This window comes from Heterodontus francisci, chromosome 16 (assembly GCF_036365525.1).
Source record: "Heterodontus francisci isolate sHetFra1 chromosome 16, sHetFra1.hap1, whole genome shotgun sequence".
Taxonomy (NCBI): Eukaryota; Metazoa; Chordata; class Chondrichthyes; order Heterodontiformes; family Heterodontidae; genus Heterodontus; species Heterodontus francisci.
The window spans coordinates 89,485,300-89,500,740 of NC_090386.1; positions in this window are offsets into that span (position 1 = coordinate 89,485,300).

A 15,441-nucleotide genomic window follows, 5' to 3' on the forward strand; every position below is an offset into this window, starting at 1 on the left:
AAAATATCTTCAATCTCCCCACTTCTGGATTTTTGGGAGTCGGGCTGAGGACAGTGACCAACCCACTCCCATTTAAATATTATAATGAGGCTGTGTGCCTCAAATTTAATCTCCATTTTAAATTTCACCCTGGCCAGCCATGTTTCCTGGGCTTATGAAACTAGGCAGCAAAAGGGAGGCACGGTCAGCTGGATCCAGCAGGTAAGTGCCTTTCCACTTACCCGCTGCATCCAGATTAACTGCTTCCCGTCCATCCGTCCTACGATCAAACACCCACCCGGGTCACCATCGCCCACTAATCCGACCCTTCCAGTCGCCTCCATCCCGCCACAACCCTTCTAATTTCCCTCCTGACCCTTTCAACCTTCCCTCCGACCCACCCACCGGCCATCCCCTCCGGCCTTTCTGATCCCTCCCTCCTTCTGGCCGCTCCATTGTGTCTCTGGTCCCCCACGTCTCCAACCACACCCTCCATTCTGCCCCACCAATGTCTCTCCTTGTTGACTAAGCTGTCCTGATACTGCCTTTTGTGGCTTGGTGTAAACATTTTTTTTTATTGATAATGCTTGTTAAGCACCTGAGATATTTTGCTACATTAAAGGTGCTATATAAATGCAACTTGTTGTTGTCTCTGACCCCCTCCCCTCCAATGTCTCTAGCCCCCAGATGCATCTCTGTTAAATTTGGCAGGGCCTGAGGATAGTCCAAAATAACACCACCCATCCCTCACACCCTGCTCCCTCTCCGCGTCCCTGTAAATATAGGGGCCATAGAATCTCAGAACACAGAAGGAGGCCATTTGGTCCAACAAGCCTGTGTTGGCTCTTCACACAACTATCTAATTATTTTTCTTTAATGAACAACATGAAGGCTGCTCAGATGTGGCTCTGGAAGACTCTAGTCATGTGGTGAGTTGCAAGACAACACAAGATTAAACAAGTTTAGTATAAAGATTTAAAAGAAAAATCACAAGTGCCTGATAGAGATGTTGTCTAGTCCACTGCTATTCTCGGGTACAATTGTGCATAATACATGCAATGGAAACAGATTTTATACACTCCTTTTTAACTCAAAGATTTAATTTTCATGAAATAACATCGCCAATACTCAACATAAGTGACATATAGTTTGCTGTGATTTGGTTATATTTTAGTTTAAACTTGAATTTAATTTTGGTCAATCAAATAATTAGTTTGGTGAGCTGTTATAAACTTACATACATTTCCTGGTAGACGGCCAGAAAGAGAGACAGGCAGGAAGATAGACCAATAAAAATAGAAATATAATAGTTACGGTAAAGATAGGGATACCGGCGGCGGCAGGGATACAGGCAGAGGAGGGGATACAGGCAGAGGCAGGGATACAGGACAGAGGAGGGGATACAGGCAGAGGCAGAGATACAGGGCAGAGGAGGGGATACAGGCAGAGGAGGGGATACAGGGCAAAGGAGGGGATACAGGCAGAGGCAGGGATACAAGGCAGAGGAGGGGATACAGGGCAGAGGAGGGGATACAGGCAGAGGCAGAGATACAGGGCAGAGGAGGGGATACAGGCAGAGGAGGGGATACAGGGCAAAGGAGGGGATACAGGCAGAGGCAGGGATACAGGGCAGAGGAGGGGATACAAGCTGAGGCAGGGATACAGGGCAGAGGAGGGGACACCGGCAGAGGCAGGGATACAAGGCAGAGGAGGGGATACAAGGCAGAGGAGGGGATACAGGGCAGAGGAGGGGATACAGGCAGAGGCAGGGATACAAGGCAGAGGAGGGGATACAGGCAGAGGCAGGGATACAGGGCAGAGGAGGGGATACAAGCAGAGGCAGAGATACAGGGCAGAGGAGGGGATACAGGGCAGAGGCAGGGATACAGGGCAGAGGAGGGGATACAGGCGGCAGCAGGGATACAAGGCAGAGGAGGGTATACAAGGCAGAGGAGGGGATACAGGGCAGAGGAGGGGATACAGGCAGAGGCAGGGATACAAGGCAGAGGAGGGGATACAGGCAGAGGCAGGGATACAGGGCAGAGGAGGGGATACAGGCAGAGGCAGGGATACAGGGCAGAGGAGGGGATACAAGCAGAGGCAGGGATACAAGGCAGAGGAGGGGATACAGGCAGAGGCAGGGATACAGGGCAGAGGAGGGGATACAGGCAGAGGCAGGGATACAGGCCAGAGGAGGGGTTACAAGCAGAGGCAGGGATACAGGCCAGAGGAGGGGTTACAAGCAGAGGCAGGGATACATGGTGGAAGTGTTAGAGGTAGAGGTACGGTAGTTCAAGATGCTGTGGGAAGTTTATCTTACTGATGTCCTTACTTTATGGAAGGTCATCCTGTCAGTTTCGGCCCATATCATTGCGACTCTTTGGGAAATAAATAGACCAACAAATAAATACTTCTTCTGCTGTCAAGATTCCTACTTTTGAATCAGGATGACGAGTGGATTTGCATTTCCCAGGTATCCTGGAAAAGTACTCAGTGTAGATCCAGTCTGGAAACACTTTGCTAGGGTGGGTGAGCTTTTGATTTATGAAAGCTGAACAATGTGTGGGCATATGAATATGATAGACATTGTGGTGACAGATGACAGAGGCCTTGTATGGTCAAGGGCGCTCCCCAAGCCAACTGATGTGACCACCCACCTCCCACTATCCATGCCTTACCTTCCCAGTTGCCTGTTGTGCATCAGAAAACACTGCAGTGAAGCAGTGCATCATTAAAGTCTTATTTGATATGGTGTTGACACAGTTTTTGCTCCCTGACCCGTGCTAACGTCTAGTAGTGTAACAACAGCACCTTCAACAGCTGAAGGGAGTGTGGGGGTGGCGAACCTCACAATCTCAATGCACAAAGAAGCTGATTATGTTGAATGTGACACCTTTTGCCTTTGAGAAGCAAACCAGCAATATAGTGTCACACACACACATTACTCGAAAGGAATTCTTCAGTAGTACCATGGAATGCCATTTACGCTCATATTAATATGTTGACACAGTAAGTAATAAACAAGAACTAAACAAAAATAGAAACTTGTCAGCCTATTGCTAAGAGATACAATAAACACAGTCACTGAGTTTTACTATAGACAACTGGGAGCAAAATGACCAAACTTTATTTTATAATTGGAACACGATGAATCCACCAGCAGGTCAACTGAGGCCTTTTATAAGTTCAAAGAGAAGCCATGTTGTGTCCTACTCATTATCTGTGCAGTTGGTTTTATTAAATATTTGCCTTCAGCAACTTAGTAAGTTATTGCTTGACTTTAATGTCTCAAACTATAGGAAAAAACAATGGCCGGAATTTTATGGTGGGCGGGACACCAGCCAAAAAGTCGGTGGCGAGCCTGCCTCCACTGGACCTGGAGAGCCACGCCGGGATTTTACGTTCCCCAGGTCCTGAATTAGCCTTGGGCGGGACTTCCACCTCTCTGAGACAGGACGTCCCGCCTAATGGAGCTGCCAGACAATCAGCGGGCCGGCGGCTCTCAGTCCCAGCAGCGCCATTGGGAGTGGTGGCCACTGTTGGGACTGCAACCCAGTCACAGCAGCAAGAGGGACGACAGCCCCGGAAGACAAGTAATTTTTTGAGGCCTCGCAGGGGACAATCAGCTGGGCCCTAGCAAGGCAAAGCAGTTGGGGATTTGGGGGTGACTCTCCATGGGGCACAGGGTGCCCAATCAGGAGGCTTACCACCCCCCCCCCCCCCCCCCCACCACAGCCCACAAGGAGGCCACCAGGCCATCAGGTCTGCTAAATTATTAGTCTGCTTATCCAACATCCAATACTGGACGATCAGAAATTTCCTCCAATTAAATATTGGAAAGACTAAAACCATTGTCTTCGGTCCCCGCTCCAAACTCCTTTCCCTAGCTACTGACTCCAACCATCTCCCTGGCAACTGTCTGAAACTGAGCCAGACTGTTCACAGCCTTGACCCTGAGATGAGCTTCCAACCACACATCTGCATCATCAGTAAAACTACCTTTCTTCACCTCTGTATTATCACCTGACTTCGCCCCTGCCTCAGATTGAGAAGCCTTATTATGTTAAAGGTCATATATAAATATAATCTGTTGTTATTTTTGAGGGATAAAAGTTGGCCAGGACACCAGGGCTGACTCCCTGCTTTCCTGCAAAATATTGCCATGGGAACCCAAGAGGGCAGACAAGGCCTCAGTTTAACATCTCATCCGAAAGACAGCAGCTCCACCAGTCCAGCACTCCCTCAGTACTGCACTGGAATGTCAGCCTGGCAGGGAAAGAAAAGATCATCAGGTCCGTTTTGCTCGCTCCATCCTGTAAATGGCGCAACTTTGGTTACAATCCTCCCACTGTCTGGTACTATTGTACCTTAGGAAAGGAAAAAAGAAACAGGGTTCATGACATGATGGCAAATTGAGAAAAACTGTCAGCATTCCTCTTCAAATCCCGAAGGCAAAGAAGCAAGTCAAAACTAGCTAATCACCTACCCTCTATCACTGACCATCTTCCCTTCTCTCAGGAACTTATCAGGTTCCCATTTAAAGGACTTTAACTTCCCCATACACACCTCATGTCTTGGCAGCTTGTTCCAGAGAGTGATGGCACTGTGAAAAAAAAACTCCTGGCCTTTAACCTTGAAGTGTCAGCATTGCTCAGTTGGCAATACTCTCACCTCTAAGTCAGAAGATTGTGGGGTCAAATTCCACCTCAACACTTAAGCACAAAAATCAAGGCTGATGCTCTAGTGCAGTACTGAGGGAATGCTACACTGTCCGAGGTGCTGTCTTTCAGATGAGATGTTAGACTGAGGCCCTGTCTGCCCTCTCAGGTAGACATAAAAGATTCCACAGTACTATTTCAAAGAAGAGCAGGGCCGTTCTCCCAAATGTCCTGCCAATATATGTCCCTTAACCAACATCACAGGAACTGATTATATGGCCATTATAATATTGCTGTTTGTGGGAGCTTGCTGTACATAAATTGATTGCTGTATTTCCTACATTACAACAGCGATTACACTTCAACAGTTTTTCTTTTTTGGCAGTAAAGTGCTTTGGGACATCCTGTGGTCATGAAAGGTGCTATATAAATGCAAATCTTTCCTTTTTTTCTTTTCTGTCCTGCTTCACCAGCAGATTTTATGGGAATAACCTCGAACCCAACCAGCCTTATTCATTTCATCTATCAAATCAAACTGCATCCAATGCCTTCATCATTTTCAAATCCCCAATCATATCACCTCTAAGCCTGAGCTTCTCCAAAGTAAATAACCCCAACTTTCAGAGCCTATCCTCATAACTCAGAGATAATAACTAAAAGATAATAACACGCCTTGTTATTATCTTGGTTGTTTTTACTAGTATTCTCCCCAGAGCCTTGAAATAGGAACATAGGACATACAGGAGAATACAGGCCCAGTTTCCTCAATCTCTCCTCATAAGACAATCCTGCTATCCCAGAGATTAGTCTGGTGAACCTCTGCTGCACTCCCTCTATAGCAAGTATATCCTTCCTCAGATAAGGAGACCAAAACTGTACACAGTACTCCAGGTGCGGTCTCACCAAGGCTTTGTACAATTGCAGCAAGACATTTTAACTCCTGTACTCAAATCCCCTTGTGATGAAAGCCAACATGCCATTTGCCTTCCTAATTGCTTGCTGCACCTGCATGTTAACTTTTAGTGACTCATGAACAAGGACACCCAGGTCCCTTTGGACATCGACACTTTCCAACCTCTCACTGTATAAGAAGTACTTATATGTAGATAACTTTGCACTTATTCACATTATATTCCATCTGCCATGTTCTTGCTCACTCACTTAGTTTGTCCAAGTCTCCTTGAAGCCTCATTGATCCTCCTCACAACTTACATTCCCACCTAGTTTTGTGTCCGCAGCAAATATGGAAATAATCCATTTGGTCCCCACATCCAAATCATTATATAGATTGTGAACAGCTGTGACCCTAGCACTGATCCTTGTGGTACCCCACTAGTTATAGCCTACCATCCTGAGAATGACGTGTTTATTCCTTCTCTCTCTTTTGTGTCAACCAACTCTCAAGCCATACCAGTAAATTACCTCCAATCCCACGTGCTCTAATTTTGTTTACTAACCTCCTGTGTGGGACCTTATCAAAAGCTTTCTGAAAATCCAAATACACTACATCTACTCATTCTCTTTATCTGTGCTACAAGTAACATCCTCAAAAAAACTCCAACAGATTTGTCAAACATGATTTCCTTTTCCTAAATCCATGTTGACTCTGCCCAATCATAACATTATTTTCTAAGTGTCCAGTTATCACATCCTTTATAATAGATTCTAACATTTTCCCTACTACTGACATCAAACTAACAGGTATGTGGTTCCCCATTTTCTCCCTCCTTCCTTTCTTAAATAGTGGGGTTACATTTGCTACTTTCCAGTCTGCAGGATGCTTTCCAGAATCTATAGAATTTTGAAAGATAACCACCAATGCATCCACTATCTCTACAGCCACCTCCTTCAATATTCTGGGATGTAGCTCATCTGGTCCAGGAGATTTATTGACCTTCAATCCAGTTAATTTTTCAAGTACTACCTCTTTATTAATACTAATTTCTTCAGTTCGTCATTTTCACAAGTCCCTTGGTTCCCTAGTATTTCTGGGAGATTTTCTGTATCTTCCTCTGTGAAGACAGACAAAAAGTAATTGTTTAGTTTTTCTGCCGTTTCCCTTTTCTCCATTATAAATTCTCCCGTCATAGAGTCATACAGCATAGAAACAGGCCCTTCGGCCCATCGTGTCCATGCTGGCCATCAAGCACCTATCCCATTTTCCAGCACTTGGCCCGTAACCTTGTATGCTATGGCATTTCAAGTGCTCATCTAAATACTTCTTAAATGTTGTGAGGGTTCCTGCCTCTACCAACCCTTCAGGCAGTGTGTTCCAGAGGGTGGTTGGAATCTGGGTGAAAATTTTTTCCTCAAATCCCCTCTAAATTTCCTGCCCCTGACCTTAAATCTATGCCCCCTGGTTACTGAGACCTTCGCTAAAGGGAAAACATTTCTTCCTATCTACCCTATCTATGCCCCTCATAATTTTGTATTCCTCAATCAGGTCCCCCCTCAGCCTTCTCTGCTCCAAGGAAAACAACTCTAGCCTATCCAGTCTCGCTTCATAACTGAAATGCTCCAGGTGAATCTCGTCTGCACCATCTCCACTGAGCCTGTAATGGACCCACCTTTGTCCTTTGCTAATCTGTTCCTTTTCACATACCTAAAGAAGCTTTTACAGTTGATTTTATGTTTCTCGCTAGCTTGCATTCATATTCTCTTTTCCCTTTCTTTATCAGTTTCTTGGTCATCCTTTGCTGGATTCTAAATTGCTCCCAATCCTTGGGCTTACCACTTTTTCTGGCAACCTTATAAGCCACTTCCTTTGATCAAATGCAATCCTTAATTTCTTTTGTCACCTGCTGTTGATTCCTCTTTCCTGTTGGGCTTTTGTGTCTTAGAGAAATGCATATTTGTTGTAGACCATGTAATACTTCTTTAAATATCAGCCATTGCCTGTCTAAATCTTTTAGTGTATTTTCCCAATCCACCATAGCCAACTTGCCCCTTATATCTTCATAGTTTTCTTTGTTCAGATTTAAGATCCTAGTTTCAGAATGAACTATATCACTTCCAAACTTAATGTAAAATTCTATCACATAATGCTCACTATTTCCCAAAGGCTGCTTTACAGCAAGGCTATTAATTATCCCTTTCTCATTACATAATACTACATCTAAAATAGCCCAATCCCTAGTTGGTTCTTCAACATACTGCTCCAGAGACCCATCTTGTACACACTCCAGGCATTCATCATCCACAACATCACTGCTGATTAGTTTTACCCAGTCTATATGTAAGTTGAAGTTGCCCATTATTACTGTATTACCCATATTACATGCACCTTTAATTTTCTGATTTATACTGTGCCCCAAATTACCACTACTGTTTGGTGGCCTATTAACAACCTCCACCAATGTTTTCTGCCCCTTGCTGTTTCTTAGCTCCACGCAAACTGATTCTACATTTTGAACCTTTGATCTAAGATCCTCTCTCTCTAATGTACTGAGCTCGTCCCTTATTAAGTGCACTACCCCACCTCCTTTTCCTTTTTGCATTTCCTTCCTAAATGAAGAATATGCTTGAATATTCAGTTCCTAGTCTTGGTCACCATGTAACCACATCTTTGCAATGGCAATTAAATCATACCCATTTACCTCAATTTGTGCCTTCAAATCATCTACCTTGTTGCGAATGCTGCATGCATTCAGATAGAGTGCCCTTAACTTTGTCTTTTTAACGTTATTCTGCATTCAGATCCTATTTGATGCTTGCCTTCGTTTTGTCTGTCTTCTAATTTTGTTTACTACTTTTCTACTTCCCTCCAATCTAAGCTCCCTCTAAGGTTCCCATTCCCTTGCCAATCTAGTTTAAATCCTCCCCAACAGCACTAGCAAATTTCCCGGCGAGGATGCTGTCCTGCGAAGATGCAACCCGTCCATCTTGTACAGGTCCCACCTTCCCCAAACTGGTCCCAATGCCTCAGAAATCTGATTCCCCCCCCCCTCCTACACCAATTCTCCAGCCATGCGTTTGCTCAATCCTCCTATTTCTATGCTCACTAGCACATGGCACTGGGAGTAATCCTGAGATTACTGCTTTTCAGGATCTGTTTTTTAACCTCTTTCCTAGCTCCTAAAATCTGCTTCAGGACCTCATCCCTCTTCATCTTCCTATCTATGACATTGGTACCAGTGTGGACCACGACCTCTGGCTGTTCACTCTTCCCCAGAAGAATGTCCTGTAGCTGCTCTGTGACATCCTTAACCCTGGAACCAGGGAGCCAATATACCATCCTGGAGCCACATCTATGCCTGCCCAAACATCTGCCTGTTCCCCTAAATAATGAATCCCCTATCACAATTGCTCTTCCACTCTTCTTCCTCCCCTCCTGTGCAGCTGAGCCACTCATGGTGCCACAGACTTGGCTCTGGCTGCACTCCTCCAAGGAACCATCACCCTCACCAGTATCCAAAATGGAAAACTGGTTAGTGAGCAAGATTGTCTCAGGGGACTCCTGCACTACCTGCCTGGTTCTCTTTGACTGCCTGGCAGTCACCCATTCCCTCACTGCCTGCATGCTCCTAAAGGTGACCACCTTCCTAAACATGCTATCCACATAGTTCTCTGCCTTGCGGATACACCACAGTGACTCTAGCCACCACTCGAGTTCTGAAACCCGGAACTCAAGTTTCTGCAGCTGGTGACACTTCCTGAAGATGTGTCTGGCTAGGACAGATGGTGCAGGCAGATGTGTCTGTCTAGGACAAATGGTGCAGCAATGACTTCCCACATGCCGCGGGGCCATTCCACTCAGCCGAACTGTCCTGTCATACCTTAACTTTACAAACTATTTATTATAAGTATAATACTTACAGTTACTCACCAATCAGCTTCTTCCCCTGTACAAAAGTCAGAATCAAATACTGGACTGTGAAATATTTAGAAAAAGAAAGGAGTACCTCCTTCCCCCTTCACCAAATTCTCTCACTCACCAATCTCCCAGCTTCACAATCTGTGCCGACATCATTCACCATGTGTGCAGACCAGGACAGAACCCAATTTTGCAAGTGCTAATGTACCAAAGCCTTATATGAACTTAGTATTGTATTCTTCCACTCATATTCAATGGTCCTAGCAATGACATAAAACCCTATTTGCTCTCCCTATACCCCACCTGCTCCATTAAACAGGGTCCAGCTACTAATCACAAGATTCGATCCTCATCCATTTTTTAAACAGGCGCCCTGCATGGTATAGATATGGTCAGTTTTTACTAGCCTGATCTGTATGACGTGGCAGTTATCTGCATTATTAATTACATCTGGCACACATGGACCCATTCAGCCGACATATCTGAATCAGCCTGTAACCTATTTATTTTGTCTCTGTTACAACTCCTTAACTATGTTTTTCTCTCATCAGCAAATTATTCAGTCTGCCCCTAATATGTGATTTTTTTTTAAAGCAACTATTGTGAAACTGAGCACATTGATGTCACAACTGGAATGAGCTGAAAATCTGTGTGCCTTTAAAAAAGAAACAAATTTCGAAGTAATAGTGTCACTGGCATTCCTTAATTAATGGGCCTCCAGATATTGAACAACCAGCAAGTCTCAGAAGTCCTCCTCATTGTAATGACAGCTCTACTAATAAAATTGAAATAAAAACCACCACATTCTGATTCAACCCTTTCGTCATTAAGCCATTTCAGTTTGAGCAGTGTGGGAACTACAGCTAGTGTGTTATGTAATCATGTCGCATACACTGACTGAGCCATGCAACCCTCCAGGAATTCTGCATTCTTCCAATTCTGGCCTCTTCTCCATCCCCGATTTCCTTCACCCCACTATTTTCTGCTGTGCCTTCAGCCATCCAGCCCCTAAGTTCTAGAATTCTCTCCTTAAATGTCTCTACCTCTCTCTTCTCCTTTAAGGTACACTTCAAAACCTATCTCTTTCACCTGTCCGAATATCTCTTTATGTGACTCAGTGTCAAATTCTACTTGACAACACTCCTGTGAAGCACATTCCTGGGACATTTTGCCACATCAAAGGCGCTATATAGATGTAAACTGTTGTTTGCCACAGATGACTCTGTTCAGCCACTATCTCACATCCACTTTTGTTTGTGGGGACAGAAAAAAGACTTGAAAATGAACAATCTGCTGAATTGTTCTGTGTCTCTGGAATTGTTCAAGAAGATTTTTTTTTGTTCATTAACCCAAGGTATGCTGGTATCATTCTTCTAAACTCCAATGAATATAGGCTCAACCTGCTCAACCTTTCCTTATAAGACAATCCCCTCATTCCAGGCATCAGCCTAGTGAACCTTCTCTGAACTGCTTCCAATGCAAGTATATCCCTCCTTAAGTAAGGAGACCAAAACTTAAACAGTGCTCTAGGTGCAGTATCACCAATGCCCTGTATAGTTGTAGCAAGACTTCCCTATTTTTATTCTACAACCCCCTTACAATAAATGCCAGCATTCCATTTGCCTTCTGAAGTACTTGCTGTACCTGTATGCTAACTTTTTGTGATTCGTGTACAAGGACAGATCCCTCTGTGCCGCAGTATTCTGCAGTCTCTATCCATGAAATAATATTCTACTTTTCTATTCTTCTTGCCAAAGTGGACAACCTCACATTTTTCCACATTATACTCCATCTGCCAAATTTTTGCCCACTCACTTCCCCTATCTATATCTCTTTGCAGGCACTTTGGGCTGCATGTTAAGAGTCCACCACTGAAGTAGGTGACAGATGTAAAAAAAATGCGGCCCGCCCGCACGGGCACTGCACCACAGAGCCGCCGCGATTTCAAATACGGCCGCTGATTTGCATGGCCACGGCGCGCACCCGCGTGAGGATGTGGAGGGTGTGGACAAGCTGCCGTAGGCAACGTCGTCCGGCACCAATGTGCAGGCGCCGGTGCCATTTTTAAAGGGCTTACTGCCCTCAGTGGACATTTAAAAATTAAAGGGACCAGGTAAGTAGAATTTCTGCAAAACAGTTTTCAATGGCCTTTAACTGCATTTTCCCACTGTCCCCCAACCCCTCACCAATGTAATTGCCAGACATTCATGCCCTTCCCTGCCCCCTGGAATTCAAACATTGACAATTTGACCTTTCCCCCTTCCAAAAGTCGGCAACTTTGCCCTTTACCCCTTCCCATCACCACCGCCAACCAATCCGCATTGTTGTTACCCGGCTCCCTCCCTCCCGCACAGAGAAAAAATACTCCTCCCCCCTCCCCACAGGTGTCGCACCACGTTTCCCCAAATGGGGAGTCGAAGGCACGGCATTGTCGGCCGCCCAAATGAAGATTGGTGCAGCGATTAAGGAGGCAGCGGGACCTTCATTAAATCAGGTATGTAAATTAGTTTACATATTGAAATGGGGGTCCCGTCCCCCGGTGGCGAAGTGGCCGTCAGGAGGCCTCGCCACTGCTGCTGAGATCGGCACAGGGTCTGTCGCCATCAGGGTCGATGGTGGGCCTCCGCCACACCGATCTTCATTGCCCCTCCACCACCGTTCCGGAGGGGCTTTAAAATCCAACCCTTTGTGTCCTTCTCACTACTTGCTTTTCTATCTATCTTTGTGTCGTCTGCAAATTTGGCTACAAACACACGTGGTCCCTTCATCCCACTCATTAACTGTAAATAGTTTAGGCCCCAGCACTGATCCCTGTGGCACCCCAGTAGTTACAGTTTGCCAAGATGAAAATGCCCCATTTATCCGTTTCCTGTTAGTTAGCCAATCATCTATCCATACTAATATATAACCCCCAACACCGTGAGCTCTTATTTTGTGTCGTAACCTTTTATGTGGCACCAAATCGAATCCCTTTTGGAAGTCCAAATACACGACATCTATCAGTTCCCTTTTATCCGCCCTGCTTGTTACATCCTCAAAGAACTCTTAATAAAGTTGTCAAACACAATTTCCCTTTCATAACATCATGTTGACTCTGCCTGATTACATTATGATTTTCTAAATGTCCTGCTACTATTTCCTTAATCATGGAATCTAGCATTTTCCCAATGTCGGATGCTAGGCTAACAGGCTATAGATTCCTACTTTCTGACACTCCCCTTTCTTGAACAGAGATGTTACATTTGCAGTTTTCCAATCCGCTTGGATCTTTCCAGAATCTAGAGAATTTTGGAAGATTACAATCAATGCATCCATCATCTCTACAGCCACTTCTTTTAAGACCCTAGGATGCAGGCCAGAAGTGGGGAGGAGGGAGGTGGAGAGCAGAGGGAAGGGAACGGGAGGGAAGGGGAGGAGAGGAGAGGCGGGGAGTGAAAGGGAGAGGCGAGAAGGGGAAGGGGACAGGACAAGAGGGGATGAGTAGAAGGGAGAGGAGAGGAGAGGAGGAAAAGGGAGGGGAAAGGATGGGAGGCAAGAGGTGCAGTGAGGAGAGAGGGTTGGGGAGGGTACAGGTGGGGAGGGATGAGACGGGAATGGGAGGGACAGTATTGACATGAAGAAAAGGGGTGATTGTGTTGTGGAAATTTGTATATATACTGTTTTATTATCCCAGGGAGTTGTAGACAATGAGTATTATAACACAATCAGGAGAATGTCATTCAAAGATGTTCTTTAAAATATACATTTTTAAGTGCTCACCTTTGATTGGCAATCACTGAAGAGTCTTGAGCTGCTGATTGGGCACTTATTTCTCAAAGGGATCCTTTAACAGGTGTTAGGCCCCTAATTTACATAATTAAGGAGCCTTAATGCCCATTCTAGGTGCCCACACAGGATTAGTTTTTGTTTAGAGATACAGCACTGAAACAGGCCCTTTGGCCCACCGAGTCTGTGCCGACCATCAACCACCCATTTATACTAATCCTACACTAATCCCATATTCCTACCACATCCCCACCTGTCCCTATATTTCCCTACCACCTACCTATACTAGGGGCAATTTATAATGGCCAATTTACCTATCAAACTGCAAGTCTTTGGCATGTGGGAGGAAACCGGAGCACCCGGAGAAAATCCACGCAGACACAGGGAGAACTTGCAAAATCCACACAGGCAGTAGCCAGAATTGAACCCAGGTCGCTGGAGCTGTGAGGCTGCGGTGCTAACCACTGCGCCACTGTGCCGCCCCTAAAATAATGGGCCATACAGGACTTTGAAATGGGACCAATGTCTGTGTGGGACATTCCACAGCTAAGTTGGTAAGCCTGGTTCACAACTTATGTCTGAAAAATAGGCGCAACCAATCTACCCCTATATGTCAATAATCTGTGCCAGGGACTCAGTGTCTGCTGGTCCTTTGCATGTAGATTCAGCTGAATCCCCACTTTATGATCAGTTTTGATGTAACCTTTACTGTAAAGTATGTTCAGCAGTTTTGTGTCTAGAAACAGTCTGAATGCAGTTGAATAAACAGCAGGCTGAAAACTAACCCCCCCCCCCCCACCCCTCCACAGCCCTCCCCGCCACCGCCCCCCCCCCCCCCCTCCTCAACGCCCCAGTCAAGATAACCTAGTTGCAAACCCTGGATGGCTGATGTCTATAAACCCTCTGGGACTGACCAGGGGGTGGCCTTTGTAAACAGGTGGTCTATTGATACAGATTCAAGACTAATTGTTTGGAGTGTCATTAAATGGACAGCGAGATAAGTGATCTTTTAAACCACTGAATCATATATGACATAATAGGATCTGGTAAGGATAGTTCCAATTTTCTTTTGTTTTGTCCTCTCTCGTCCTTTCATGAAAGGGTCGATTCCCTCACTGGAGTGCAGTACTATGGGTGGTTTGGCATTCTCATATCTAACCCAGGAGGCTATTATTCATTGATGTTGTCAGCCTGTACAATGAACGCTGGCAGGCTGTGTGACTGTAGAGGACGTCATAGCTGACCCCAAACCTATCCTCATCAAACATCCATTGACCCAGACTTCCAGCAGAGGCCAATGTATAGCAATCAGAAGAGGGAAACACGAGCTAATTTTCCCCTTTACTTGACCTGCAGGCACTGTGAGCAGTTGTCAGAACCCCAGCTGTCCCAGTTGCGAAGTCTTCTAACTTAGAAAAGACAAGGGGCTTTTCTCCCAGAGATCCAAATTATTACTTTTTTAAGCTCAGAGCCAGCAAGCTTTAAATCTTCTCAGATTTTACTAAATCTTACAGATTCAGATATAATGATTTATTTTCCCCTTTATATTTCAATATCCAATATGTTCCTACAAGGCAGTTTAAAATCCTAAGGGGGTTTGTTGTTACCATATCAGACAACACATTAATAATTAATTGTGATTATTAATTATGTTTAGGGCTTTCAAAATGCACGTTGAGACTTCTTTATCTGCGACATTTCAAAATGTTTAATTTGCAAATCCTTAAACATTATCCGGAAAACCCATGCATCCTATGTTCAATTATTACTCTCTGAAGAAATAGACGTGGAAGTTCAACTGATATGTGTAGCAGGTAGTGTTGATCACACACAGGGGGAGGGGAAATCTTCTATTCACAACGCTGGCGATGCACATTTTACAATTCTGGGACATGGGATTTTCCCAGCAGCTCGTGTGTTGTGTGTTCTTAACAAGAAGGACTATTTTTCTCAGGCGCACTTGTATTGTGTGTGTTTATGTGTGTGTACGCGTATGCACAGACTGTTCAGCTGTAATTTGATGTGTGTCTCCAGAGACATTTGATGGATTGAAGTTAAGCAGTTCCATTTCCACGCACCACCTGATCTCAGAGGCTGCGCTCCATATAAATGCTATTTGCTTGCTGACCTCAGCTTCTCTTGCCAATCCCTCCTCCTCCTCCCTCCCTCCTCCCCTTCATACAGGGCTGTGCAACATCACTCTGGAGCTGTCCTAGTGCTGAAAAT